A 14,981-nucleotide genomic window follows, 5' to 3' on the forward strand; every position below is an offset into this window, starting at 1 on the left:
GGAACTCCTTTGTTTTATGGTCAAGAGGAGAATATTATGAAAATCTGATCTGCTACATTACATGGGACCATATAATTTCACTTGATGCCTGCATCGAAGTTATGATCTCATGGCAAGCCCAGAGTGTACTTCACAGAGAAACACCCATCCACAGCTGGAATACTTACCTCTTTTAAACATCGTCCCATACAGAAGGTTGATGCCATGATGATTTTTTGCCTTTTTTTATAGATACCTTTTATATACCCTTTAATATAGCTTTTATGTATCCCCAGTGCTTTTAGCATGGATACTTGTAATTCCTTAAGTCTGGTAACTTAGCTTAGACCCAATATTCTGTTAAGCCAGGAGACCAAACATCCTGGAGGCCTCGCAGCTGGAGGCCAGAAAGCCCTATGCTGTCCTGAGAAACCAAGGTCTTCCCTACAACATCCTGTAAACTAAGACAGGCCCATCCAGGGGGGGATTCCTCGGGATGGGGGGCTTAATTCGAGCCTCTCATTGGGGAATATTTGATAGATATGCTAATTTGCAAGGCCTATCTATGGTATATGTGATCTACTGCGGGTGTGCCTTCCAGGGTGCATTTTGGGGTGCATTTCAGCACATTCCACCTGGATGAAGTGGAGCACCTTGAGGATCCTTACATAAACACCAAGGTAAAAACCCCCTTTCCCCTTAACCATGTATGGTTCTTGATTTTAAAACCAGGGAGAGGCAACAAGGTACTTCAGTTTACTCAGCTCCTCAAACAGCAGCTTCTTCTACATAGCTGCCTGTCTGGCTGCAGGGTCTTTGCACAGGTAGGAGCATCTCTGGCCAGGACTAAACACAGGGTTTGTCCTGAGTTAGCTAAAATGAATGGGTTTTAGTGGGGAAATGGCATAAATACAGCTGCCAGGGTAGCTATAATTACACAGACTTTGATAAATATAATTACACTGTTGTTAAGGGGATTTTGGTGTATTTTATTTCTTCTACTTGCAAGAGCTGGATAAGAGATAGAGAGCTGTCAAAGGGAGTGCACAGTTTTGTTTCCTTATCTGAAATTAGAGCCCCAGGACACAGCTGTATTCTTACACTTTAAAGATTAATTTAAAATAAATACCATGCTTTTTATATCAGACCCTTGCCTTCTGTCTGGGATTTCTGTCACGTGGATGCATTTAATGAAGGTGCAGCTTTTCCCATTTTGCTGCCCCTCTTGGAGGGGGTGTATTTGTGTGTGCTCACCTGGTGCAGGACTCAGCACTGAGTGTTTTAGCCCTGCATTTCTAGTGATAAATACCTTTACTGGAATAACGATGTGAACTTAAAGAGGTATTAAACATTAATTATACCAACACAGATTCTGGAATTATTTAAGGCTTCATGTGTGTAACATAAAAGTATTGTTATGTGCAGCATTACTCAGAATCTCACTCATAAAGGATATTTTATTTTGATCAGAAAACACAGAAGCCAAATAACAGAAGTACCATGTTGCAATCTCAGAATCCAGTCATAATTTGATGACATTATCAGGATGTTTCCTCTATAAAAGATCCCCAAAAGGTCTTCCTATTTAAATTAAACCTTGTGGCGTGCACAATGCTTTTCTGAATGGAGCTAACCATTCCTTAATTTAGCCCTGGCAGCTGCTGTGCTATTTGCACTAATATATGCTCATATTCAGTGAATTAAATCTTGATGCATCCTTCCAAGTGCACTGGGGAAGAAATCCCATCAAGGCACTTTACCCTAAAGCAGCCTTCACCAACTGATTTGTATCGCTCCAAATGTGGAGCACTTTACTGTGATGAGTGAACTCCAACACCCACAGTAAACCCCCAAATCCTGGCGCCATTTATGAGCCCATAAGGAGCTTTGTTCCACAAAGCTTAACGTACTCCAGTCAGGGTTCTGACTTCATAAATAAAGCAGAGGTCTGCCTTCCCCCTGGGAAGAGGCTGCTGTGTTCCTGACTCTTGTCAAACAGAAACCAATACTGAAACAGCTTTTTGGCATCAGCCAAGTGCTTTCTGCTTTGTAAGCTACTACCTCATCCTCATTTTTGATACAGCTGAATTTCCTAACATACTAGCCTGATTTATCAGCTTTGTAAAAAACCACTTACTATTTCTTTAGAGTCCTTCTGGTTTTCTGCAATACCTGAGCATTTGGAGTTGCTGAACACATAAATCTGGAAGAACCATTTTTTTTTCTGGAGAGACATGAAAATCAAAGTTGGAAATTTGCTCGAGTGAGGGTGGGCTGGAGGCAGAAAGTGGCTTGATGTGTGATGCACGGCCACATTACAGACATAACTTTGTCCTTGAGAAGGTGGGATTCATGGTTAAGAGACTGGAACTCAGATGATTTTCATGCAGTTCTGACTGCTCCTGATTTCTTGAGCCAATCTTAGAATGGTTACCAGTCAGCTTCTCCATTCCCCCTGTATATCTCCTGCACTTCATTCAGTGCATTTAGCTCATTAATTTTTCAGACCAGGAAACCAAAAATGCTGTTTCACAAGGCAAACAGGCAGGGAAACAATGTGGAATAATACAGAATAAACAGCCTTGTAGCTTATAAAGATGAAATTAAACCCTACAGAATATTTCTCCTTAGTGCCAACACTGAGACAGCACATTTCTCCCTACCCCTGAAATCTAGACACACCAGAGATGGAGATGGGTGAGGTCTGCTAAGTGCCCTGCTCCACCCTTTGCCCATGGCTCTCCTTGCATCCCCTCTCATTCTGAGTAATTGTATTTGCACTGCAAGCATTTGTACAATCACATTCATATCCGAGGGCTTTCCCAGAGATAAGGGGTTCTATTCCACTTCCATCCACAGCTATCTGCAATATAAGGTAATTAGTTTATCCCTTGTTTGTCAGGAGAAAACAAAACTGAGCAGCTGAAATGGTATTTGGAGGAACAGCGCATTCCTGCCCTTTGGCATAATTCAGCCTATAACTCTTTGTTCAGCTGTTCCTGGGCCATGATGTCCACCACTCTGGGATGTGACACAGAACAGGGCTATAGGAGGATACCATCTTGATTTATAGGAAAATTTCAGCACATCCATTACAGATAAAGTTATTGAACTCCTTCAATTATTTATGTTCTGTATTTGTGACCTGCCCTTTTGTAGGCACACGCATTTTGGGGGCACGGGTTAGTGCAAAGGCAAAGTACCCTGTTCTCTTCTGGCTCTCCCTCAGCTCTGCCCCAGCACACTGGATGTGAGTCCCACTGGAGCGGAACAGACCCTGGGACTGTTCTCTCTGAAGGGTCTAAATACATTTTCCTGCTTGTTAGACAAACGTAATGGAACTCTAACTATCCAAACCAACTAGTGTGGTAAAAAGATGCTGTAAAATCTCAAGGATCCAGAGCAAAAGGAAGACTGTTTAAAAAGACCCTCAAAACAGCTATCTTTAATGGAATTAGATAGCTAAATAAATAAGAAGTTATTGCTTGTAAAAAAGAAAACCTCAGTGATTTCCTTTGAGGTAAAATCAGTAGAGCAAAAGAAGGAAAAAAAAAGGACTGAAAAAAAATCCCTCACCATAAACCCCAAAGGGACTTGTCAGCTCTACAGCAGAAATTGGAGAGACCACTCAAGCAAGACGAGGATTAGGCTATCTCCTATCAAAGCACCCAAGGACTGGATTTTTACAGCAACTTAAACAGAAAGTGGTGAAGTTTTGGGTTTGGATTTTTTAAATCATTTCCAGCTGTGGCAAAGACTGGAAGAAAAAAATATACACAATATTACCCCTAAAGTGATGTCTTTCCAGCAGGACCAGTGCCTGTGTCTGGAGGGGTTTTCAGCTACTTGTGTCGTTCTAGGTCCATCAACTTTAACCATTTTAAAAGTGCTTTGCTTTCCACAGTGACCAAAGGCAGTGTAAAACACTTACACCTTTGGGTAAATCTCTGAAGACCCATGTCCCACGCTGCTGGGCATGAGAGTGAGCCGGCCTGGCCGTGAGAAGGACAGGACACAGCTCGTGACGAAGGGTCCCAGATGCTGCCTGCTGCAGGAGAGCTGCAGGCAGCCACGCCACCACGAATCCTTCCTCGTAATCCTCTCTGACCTGGGCTTCTGATCCCAGACACATCAGCACTCAGCTATTTGAATCTGCTCAGGCTTCCAAAAATACCAGGCATGCCCCGAGCAGACTCCCACTAGCACAGCTCTGCTGGGAGAATGCGTCATGAGCTGGTTTGCTCCGTGCAGGAGCCCTACGCTCGCCCACCGTGCACCTCCCTGCCCCACAGACAGTGTCACTGCATTTACAAGTAGCAGAAATCGGGCAAATTATCACTGCAGTGTGAATAAATTATTCCTTATTAAAACTCAACACTTTTTCACTAAGCCCTCGAGTTTTGAGACTGTGCCTTTGCTCACGTGTGTCCTCGAGTCCAAGCACTGAGGGGAGGGCATTGGTTGCATTACTGCTGTAGAGTCCTCAGCTCTGGCACGAGTTCCCTCGCTGCTGTGGTCCTCTCCTTCTTTACAAGGTGCTTCTGGGTACCATCTCCTCTAGGCTCAGCCCAGCTCCAGCCCTTTCTTCTTCACTTCTGCAGCTTCTCAGGTCGGACTGGTGGCAGCTTCCAGGGACACAGAGAAGTTGGTGCATCCCTTGTCTTACTGTATGGCTTCTGCTGTCATTTGATAGTAAACTATGCCAGGGCTGCATAACTGGGCATCTTCACCTGCCCATCTTCAGACCTGTGTGTTCAGTGACTGGTCCTGCACTGTCCCTCTGTGGTTCAGTCCTGCTCCCACCATCTGCTTTGTATCTTTAACCAGTTTTCCCCCAAAGAGACAACCAATAGGGATTTAATTTGTAGTCTACTTCTGGGCTTTCAACTTGCTCTTCTAAAAGTTATTAATTCCAGGACAAACACAATTTTGTCTCTCTTTTTCAGCCTCAGATTCTGGCGCTGTTGAGGTAATGTGTCTCTGTCTGTCTAGCTTTATATAACTGCCTCCCTTTCTCTCTTTTTTTTTTTTTTAATTTTCTTTGCCACTTTATCAACAACTGGAGAAAAACTCTTATCTCCTTCCTACGGGCAGGGCACAAAGAGATAAAAAAGCAATTCCAAAGCCAAAGCCCAAAGTCTACCCGCCTAGCCATCAGCCACCAACCTTCCTTGGCTAAATCTGACAGTGTCCTAAGCCTGGGGCCTCACCAGGTTCTTCTTGGAGATTTTCTTAAACACCCCTACATGTTCTGCATTTGGAGACACATAGCCACCAAGTCTGTGCAGCCACCTGTGCTCCTGCTGGGGGTCACCATTGAGGTGCTCTGTGCCCATTCCCACCTTCAGAGCTGGCCCTGAAAAGCCCACGTACGTAAAGGTGGTCTCGATTTATGCTCAGGGGATAAAACCTCCTGCTGGGATGGAGTAGCTGCAAGTTCACCTCCCTCAGCTGCCTGAAGGCTTCACGGCATTATCTGCTGCCCACAAGGCTCTGCAGCTGTAGGGAGGAGAGTAACTGGGCATATCCCAAACATCAATTCCAGGATTTCATAAATGTGGGAAAGCTTGACCTTAACATCTGCCATCAGTGGAGTCCTCTCCATAGGAGAGCTTTGTATGGAAGTATTTTTTAGCCCCTTCCCCTGTTTTGTGACTTTGTGCGGTCAGTTTACCTTATCTTGATGCCGTTCCTTAAGGTGTCTGACTTGCAACAGTGCTCTTTTTAGGTACTGGAGTGCTCAAGTTCTGCTTATAAATCTAAGTAACTCACATAAGTTAAAATAGGAATTTATTCTGAAGCTATCAATCCAGTTTAAATTCACATCACTTCTTTTTAACCTCAAGACTTCTAAAAACAGTTGCCTCAGTATATGAATGCTATGTTATCGAATAATTTTCAAGGATGCTATTGGTCTTTATAGGGCTGTATCAAGGCAAACTGTATCAAAGAATCCATTGCTCATTGCTCAATGTGTGATTACAATGGATTCTGTATCTTTACAAGTTTACATGTTTAGCTCCAGGCATTTTGTTATGACTGGCACTAATGATAACCTTTCAAAATAAGCATATGTGTATTGTTCTATATTATTAGTAAAGTGACTCTAATCCCTACTCCCCTTAGTTTTCCTGTTTTAAAAATTCTTCTGACTGGGATTTAGAAGACCAGTACTGCCATCCTTGAATTATTTCAGATTAATAATTTTGATGCCAGGGTAGTATTTTGCTGATAACTCCCTCACTCCCTGGAAAACCCATTCATATTTTAAAATCTTAGAAGGAAACCAGGAATTTGCCAGTTCCCAACTGTCATTTGCTCATTATAGCCTACTTTTGGAGCATTGCCAGAAGCTCTCATCAGTCTGCTAGTGATGTATATGTGGCTCTTTCGGCATCACGTATGGCTGGGGACAAGAAATAGGCACACCGAAACAACAGCTGCTGATTTCACTTTGAAAATGCTCTTTGACCTTGACCCCTGCCTGGAAACCACAATATTATTAATTCAAGTCTCACGTTGTGTCTTCTCTTTACTTGTAATCTCTGTAGGTTTTATTACTAAGTACAATTTACAGATTTTACAAACTCGGAATAAAATCGCTCTGTTAGCAGGACACCCCCAATGCCAGTCTGTCTGCCAGGGTTCTCATGGGAGCTAGTTACTCTTTGCACAGCCTCAGAACCTTCCTAGTGACCCAGCACAGGAGCAGAACTAATAGTAGAAAGCCCTAAATTCACTGTTAGTGTAGAATAATCTTATTTAAAACCATTAACCTAAATCCCTACTGAATTCATTTGGCAAAACATGAGCCCTTGGAGTAGCACAGATACCATTTTTTTTGTGTGCGTGTGATAGCACATATTCTTGCTTAGGAAGATTTATCTGATATAATGACATAGCTGCATTTAGATTGTGTGAAGCAGTACGTGTCATAAACTGCTTGAACACTCGTTAAACCTGATGAATGAAATAACCCTCCTGGGCTGGAGAGAGATGTTGCTGTTATAGATTATGATACATCATATATCACATCTGGTTGTTATTGTTCTACCCAGGTTATTTTATGTGTAAAAGGGATAGCACCAGCAGGAACAAGTCCTGCTTGTTTTGGAAGAAACAGATGCTCTGCAAACAGGAGACAGAGCAAAAAGCCTGGAAATTGGGAAATCTGCTGGAAATCTCTCTGACAGTCAGACGAAGTGCTGGAGGACTTGACTATATGGAGAAAGAGCCTGAAAAATATTATTATAGGTAAGTTATTATATTGTGGGTTGTTTCTTTTTCTACAGTAAACCAACTTGTATTCTGATTTAAATTCTTTTCATTCTGAGTGCTTTCCCTTTGGAAATGTTGCCACAGGGGCTGCTTATCCCTTACTTGGGTCTCTCAGGTTGGAGTCTGGTACTCAATGATATTGATACGTGTCTTTTCTTCTGTCCTCAGGGTGCACCAGACTGGGGCCCAAATCTGCATTTCAGTGGCTCTCTGTCTAAGTCTTGGGAAAAGGTAAATCCTCCTAAAATTGCAGGCCAAGCATTGTTCACTTTGGGTAATCTGTATAAGCCTCGTATTTTTTTATTTACTGGTAGTACAATACCTCCAGTTCTCAGGTTTCCAATTTTGGTTGGCCATGTATCTGTTGGCAGGCAGGGAGCAGATTCTATCAGCCGGAGCCAATTCCCGATGGAGTCAACAGGTTCTGAGCCAGGCCAGCTGCCCTTGGCTGTGAACTGTAAAATAAATATTTCTCTTAAACATGGAGCATCTTGAGTATTCCAAGAATGTCTCAAAAGCCAATCTAGGCTATGTCAGCTCTTCTTCATATGCAATGGGGAAAAATCCCTTCAGAACTGAGGCATGGGAAGTATGTAATGCTGAGATGTGTCATTGTCTAAACTCTGGGCAGGGTGGGATATTAGGGAAGGTTTCCAGGGAACCAGAAAAACTTTCACAAACTTACTGGCTGACAACCAAGGCAAATGTCATTCCAGATATGGCAGAGAATTAAGCAGCTCTAGAGCAAAGTAAAAGCACATCCAAAAATAAAGATAATAACACTTATTTTAACGTTAAATGCTAAAAAATCAAGTGCTGTAAAAGTCAGTGAGAGTAGGGAAGAGACTTACAATCCCTGGTAGTATTTAAATGAGCAATTTTCTGTGATTATGATTAAAAACAAGTCTTTAGATGCATTCAAATGTGTGAATTGTTTCCTGGCTTTCAGAGGGACCAGTTTTTAAGTTGCATGCAATGTGCTTTGCTAAGCTGTGGTCAAAATTTCTCTCACCTGGACAGCAATGGGTCGTGCTGTGATACAAAAACAGTGTCTCTGGCTTAAGGTGTCTGTTCTAAATCTAATAAATAGATAAACAAAGCAAGCAAACAAACAAAATATGCTTTTCAAATAAGTCCACCTAAGAGTCAAAAATTTCTCACTGAGGCTACATAAAATTTTAGAACTAAACATCGTCCCTTACTGATTCTCCTGTTTTACATCCATTTGCTTCTTTCTCATCTCTCTTTCCAAGCCTCTCTGGGGCATCACTGGTTTTGATCCCAGTATTCTCTCAATGCTGACAATGTCTGGATTGCTGGGTTCCTTGGGTGGAAAGCACCCACAAGGAGATGTGTCCATGGAGCTACTGCCTAAGCACCTACAGCAGACAGTGGAGCTCTAGTCAGTGCAATCCAATGACCCTCAGGAATATTGGAGATCTTTCTAAAGTACTGACCTGCCTTTGGCCACATGACTCCCCCTCTGGGGTCCAGAGCTCACACTGACAGCAACTGTAACAGGGCCCTACACACAGCCACCCTGGCAGATCCTTCAGATTCTGCGTCCTAAGCAGGATCTGGGTCCTACCTTTGCTGTCCAGACTAAAATCCTGGCACATCTTTGTGAGTGGTCAGTTGCTTTTTGTTCAGTTTTAAATCTTTCTTCACAATGTTTCTTCCTTTCCACATCCTTTCCTAATCATGGCAGGTGATAAGGCTGTTCTGCCTGTCACTCAGGCTCCCAGCCTGGCCATTGTTTGAGCTGGGATTTGGCTGAGCTGTGATTACTGAAATCTCAATGATTCTTGATTTCTGACTTCTCTAGCAGCAACCCTTCCCAGCAATGCCCACAGGTAAAATTCTCCTCCGGGCACCCCATTTTCACACTTAGATCCTTGGAGGTTTCCTTCTGTTACGCTTGAGAAAATCAATCCTATCCTGCTCTTACCCACAGGCTGCAAAAGGTCATTCTCCAGCCTGGATTGCCTCTCACCTTTCTTTTTCCATGCTGACACCTTTCTCTCAGATACTGAACACCTTGGCTCTCTGGGCACAGCCTGGCCAGCTCCCAACCTTCTGCCTCAGCTTCCACTGCCTGTCAAGGCAGTTCTCTCTGCCAGGGTGCCATCATTCCTGGTTGACTTTTCCAACAAGAACCTGCACACTTTCTTCCACAGGCCCTAGTGCTTAGAAGATACATCTTGCAAACAGCCACAAAACAACATCACAACCTGCCTTCAGAGTTCTTATTTTAATTCTACTTTGGCATAAGGCTTAAGGAAAAACCCCCAACCTTTGACATAGTACATTATACAAATACTTTATTATACAGAATAATGTAGTTGTTAATGATTTATTTCCTGTATATTTTTTATTTTTGATTATAAGCTCCTTGGGGTAAGAACTGCATTCAGGAGTTTTTTATTAGAGAAAACATAAGTACAACATTAGGATAAATTAAGGTGGGTAATAGCTTTTTTGTTCAAGAGAAGGACAGGCCTAAATTTCCTGTTAGTTGGATGTTGTGAACTCCCTTACGAGCTGTGAAAGTTGACATCAGTTTTCCTAATGCATTGGCTTTTTTTCTAGGGTAACAGGGCATGGGGTTAGCTTTGGGAGATGTGAGAGCACCTTATTTCAGTCAGTCTTATTTCAGTATAAAACCCCAGCTGCTTCTTCAACGCTGCACTTTTTGGAGAAGCCACTGGAGGGAAACCTCCACTACAAAACCAAAGCCAGCTGCAACCTGCTCCAGCACTTCCAGCCTCGTCCCTCCTGCTCCCTCTCGGATGGAAGACTCCAAACACGGTTGTTATTTTTCAGGTTGCAGATTACTTCAGGTTTAAAATCAAAGAACTAACATGACATAAAGTTATTTGTTCTATAGACACAGAAGGAAAGGAAGGAAAGAAAGAAAGAAAAATGCTCGTGTCACTTTGGATCCGTGTTAAAGCTCACAACTTTAACATTGGGGAAACAATGTTGGAATTCCTGCTCTGGCAAAGCTCGGCTTGCAGGCCACCTGTGCTGACACAAGAAAAGATTCCAAGACTGAGTGGGGAACAGCAGTAGCTCCAGTCTGCAGCCACCAGACATGTTAAGACAACCAAATCCTCTCTGATGGCCAGGCTGTTCGTCCTGCTGCTGAGGGTTTTGTGAGTGATGGCCATAGCAAAGGTGAAGTCATCTCATTCTGGATCCCTGCAAGCTGCAGAATTTCCCTTTTCCACACCAGGTCTACTCCTGTTACTGCAATCACAGTTTCTCTAGTCTAAATGAAGTAGTATTTATGGCTATCCGCTACTTTTCCAGAAAAAAATAATAGTCACCAAGAAAGTGGCAATCTGGGGAAAATATGCCAAATGTGTCTAAAACATATCTCTGTGCTAATATGATTCTATTTTAGTCTGAAACAGAAGGCAGGAAGCATTTATGTTACTGAGTACCTAAATTTATCTTCAAAAGAATATTTATTAAAGTCACCATAGAAACAGAAATTTAGAAGTATTAGACTTATTCCAGTTGTTGCAATTACTATTTCCTCCACAGCAGGATCTGTTATATAGGAAATAATGAATAGCTCAAGTTATGTTATAATCTTATTCTAGAGATTTTTGATCTTTAATGGAAAAAACCCCAACTTTTGTTGCATGAAAAGCTGCCCTTTCACATTCCTGCTTTAATTCACTGATCAAAAAGAGAAAAAGCTCTTGAACTATTTACTTGGAAATAAAGATATAAGGAAGAAGTTTGCATGTGCAGTGCACAATTTTTGGGCAGTATCCAGGAGTGTTTGTCAGATTTAAAAATGCTGTTTTATTTGCTGATTGATAAACAAGGTCCATGACTGACTGTACAAAGGATCTGCTCAGCCTGGTGGCCCAGTGGTCACCCTAAATTGTGTCCTCAGTTGTCACAGCTGCTGCTTGCAAAGCGATTTTAAAGATGACCCCATTGCTGGCTTGCAAAGGCCATTTTTGTAGCTTGACTTCTTTAACCACAGCATCCCCCGGCTGACCCAGCTGTGAGCTGCAGCCCACGCTCTGGCCATGCCTGGGACGTTCCCTCTGGTTTCCCAAGGGGATTACACACCCCATGTTCCTGCTGGATTGCCTCATGCTGACCACAGCTAAGCCAATGTGCTCCACTCCGGAACTATTGATAAAGAAGCATACTGCAAATGCCAAACTCTGGAACAGCTAGTTCTGTGTGCTAAAAACCAACTTAAACCATGAAAAATATTAAGTACAAAGCAGTCTCTTCTCCCATCCTTACTTTGTCCAGCCTTTCACACCAGCTCTTCAGTGCAGTGGCTACTCCAGAGTTCCATCATTTCCAGTATGGATGACGCAAATGTCCTGTCATAAAAGCTTCACCTTTTCTCACTGGATGTATTTTCTAAAAGCGACAATGTAATCCTGTATGCACAGGTTATATTTATCACAGCTGGCTTAGGCAGCGACAGAATTAATTAGGAAGTGTCTCAAATGTCAGATCATTAAATGAAATTGTAAAAAGGTAAATTGTAGTCTTCAGCAAGCAGAGATCTCAGAAAATGATCCTTGAAACAAATTGCAATTGCTGTAAAATATTCATTTCTTCTTTACAATAGGGACAGTGTATATGGTTCCACATAAACACTATAACTTTCTAATTTGATGTGAAGGTCAGTATAGAGGTCGTGATGAAGAATTTCTTTTAGTCTCTGAGGAATGACTAAACACCGAACAAATATTTAATTTGCATTTTACATTACTATTGAATAGACTTTTCGTCTTCAAAAAATCCCTGTAGAGCTTATTTCAGTTCCTGTCAAAAATTTACAGGATTAAAATGGAAAAAAACCCAAGATATACAACAGCTAACAGTTGATAAATTCTTCCCTTTTTACTATTTGAATAACAAAAAAGGTACTATAATAGTCAAAAATGGGAAAATGCAGCATATTTCTCTCTTTTCATCCTAACATGCAAAATTTTCTAGCCTGAAATCAATATTTAGACTTTGCAGTAGAAATACATTTTAAACGGAAAAACTCTTGTAATATAGTTTTAAAATCATGGATGTGAGGTCTGTTATTTAATGCACTCTTTGATTCCAGGGACTAACAGGAGATTTCTGTACCAGAATGCCAATTCTCACTCACATTGCAAGAGGTAGCAAATTACAACAGAAAACAGCATGGGGGGACAACACATTATTTTCCTCCGTTCTTCCTCTTCTCTCCCTGAGTCAATCTGTTTGGACTGTGTCAGCTGGGGTGTCAGAGCAGCGTGTTATGGAAAGGCATGCTTTGAAGTGTTTCCATCCATTTGCCAGTGTATTTTGTAGGCCATTTGGGGCGCATACAGACCCTGTTCCTTACTCACTTTGCAGGGCTGACATGATGCAGAACATGGCAGGGTCCACGTGCAAACACAGGCAGGTGAGCAAGCCCTTCTCCTGCAAGACCTGCCTCACAGAGCTGTAGTGAGGGGGAAAATTGCATTGGAAATAAGTACATGCTTTCTTCCCACTGGTTCAAGCATTCTGAGGATGTATCAGCTCCAGGGGCAAAGAACATGAGTGGATAGCAGCAGTTGGTTTGTCAGCACTGAGCTGAGATTGTACTATACTAAACACAGCTACTGTAAACCAGGGGTCTGAAATATGGAAGGATTTATTAAAGGGTCTTGTTTCTTCTTAAGATTACCCCCACATCCCCAGCTTCTGTGTGGGCACCCATCTGCCTGGCCTCATGGTGTTAAAATCTGTGGCTCTTACACCTCCCACACTTATAAGAGGGTCTTGAGATTGGCCACCATCACAGGAACCCTTCACTGGAATTTCAACTCAGTTGTATGGTTGCAGAGATGGTCTCTAACCCCTCTCCTCTGCAGAACAGTTTGGACAACCTGTTCCTGAACTTAGTGAGTGCTGGGAAAGTGAAGCCACTTAAGTGGAAGGTGTCCAATATTCTTTCCCTATAAAACATTTTTGACAGCAATGTTGCTGATCCCTCCTACAGTTCCAGAAGACTTTGGGAGAAGGGAGTTCTCAGCAGAAAAGTGAACATAGATACCTGTGTTGCTGTCCCAGTCTCCTCTGCACAGTGCTGGAGAGGGGAGCTCTGTCCCATCTGTTTTCCCAGCCCTAAATTCAGTAAGAGAGAGGTGATCGTGGCTTGGAGCACAGATGTGCCTCTCCACATCACTCCCTGGGACTGTGCTGGAGATGGGAAGGGACAAAAGCAGACAGTGGTGACACTTGCAGATATGAAGCTGGGTAACTTTGAAATTCAGGTTTCAACATTGACCTTGTGACTTATCTTTGTTAAACTGTGTCAGCACATGGACCTGCTGGAGCAAGTCCAGAAGAGGGTGACGAACGTGATCAGAGGGCTAGAGCACTTTTGCCATGGATACAGGCTGAGAGAGCTGGGGTTGTTCAGTCTGGGGAAAAGAAGGCTCCAGAGAGTCCTTAGAGCACCTTCCAGTACCTTAAGAGGCTACAAGAGAGCTGGAGAGGGACTTCTGACAAAGACATGAAATGATAGGACAAGGAGGAACAGGTTCAAACCAAGAGAGTAGGTTTAAATTAGCTATTAGGAAGAAGTTCTTTACTGTGATGGTGGTGAGGCACTGGCACAGATTGCCCAGGAAAGCTGTGGATTACCCATCTCTGGAAGTACTCGAGGCTGGGTTGTATAGGGCTCTGAGCAACCTGGTCTGAGTGGAAGATGTCCCTGCCCATGGCAAGGGCTTCAGAACTAGGTGGTGTTTATGGTCCCCTCCAACTCAAACCATTCTATGCTCCTATGATATTGGCACCCACAGACATGTATGGCACTTTCACCTAAGGTGTGATATGTTGACAACCTTCTGTAACAGAGAAAGTGTTCCCACCTAGAAGTTGGCAATTCTCCACTGCACCACCAGACTCACAGCGCTCAGTGAGACGGACAGAATACGGCAGCCAAAATGCTGGTGTCCTTAAAGGAACCCAAAAGTGACTGACCATCAGTTTCTAATCCTGTACCAGTCCTGCAGAATTGCTATCATTCAATCTTCTTTGTGCTCTTACCTGGTATCACATGGACTCCTTCATGTTTGCTCCTCCTATTGAAAGCCCAGGCCTTGGTCATCTGTTAGGAGGGCACAGTGAATGTCACATGAGTGAATTGTTGTTTCTTTTTCTTTGTGAACTGTTGAAGTTGCTTCTGGAGGACATAAATGCCTTTTCTCACTGTCTCCACTCCTTTGTCTTCATTTTTGATGCTGAGGGCATTCAGGAAGTACCGGTCATGTTGCATGGGATGTAGGAAGCTTAATGCACAAATCACAAACCTTCTGCTTCGTTCATAAAGAAGTAACAGGAGATTTTGTTTTCTCTTAAATGAATCTTTTGATTAACAGGCTGATGCTGGGCATTTTTTTAAAAGGAGACAGCAATAATAATAAAAAGGTCTGTTTGCTTTTTGTTTCATATTATACAAGGATTTGCCTGAAAGAAGTATCAATTGTATTTGTATAAGAACATTTCTCCTCACTGGTTTTAGCCCTGTGTGTTGCACTGATTAAGGGGAATTGATCTTTGCTGCCACACAGAAATAGGAAAACAAACATGAGCTCAGTGGTTGTATAAGATGTGCTCGAGGGCCATAATTTGAGCCAAGAGGAACACTTTGTGGCTTAGACCATGCAGACAAGTCTATCAAAGGTACAACGTGTCATATACAGATTTCT

The 14,981-nt window shown here is 42.6% G+C and overlaps 1 protein-coding gene across 1 annotated transcript in view; it reads left to right on the forward strand.

Moving 5' to 3' along the window:
• DNAJB6 (DnaJ heat shock protein family (Hsp40) member B6) overlaps window positions 1–14,981 on the forward strand; it is a 124,916-nt gene that overhangs the window by 68,428 nt on the left and 41,507 nt on the right. The window contains exons 10-11 of the transcript XR_004238194.1: window positions 7,038–7,233; window positions 7,426–7,488. The gene's annotated coding sequence lies outside the window, so the exon portion shown is untranslated. The remainder of the gene's footprint in view (window positions 1–7,037; window positions 7,234–7,425; window positions 7,489–14,981) is intronic.

The sequence above is a fragment of the Corvus moneduloides genome, chromosome 1 (assembly GCF_009650955.1).
Source record: "Corvus moneduloides isolate bCorMon1 chromosome 1, bCorMon1.pri, whole genome shotgun sequence".
NCBI lineage: Eukaryota > Metazoa > Chordata > Aves > Passeriformes > Corvidae > Corvus > Corvus moneduloides.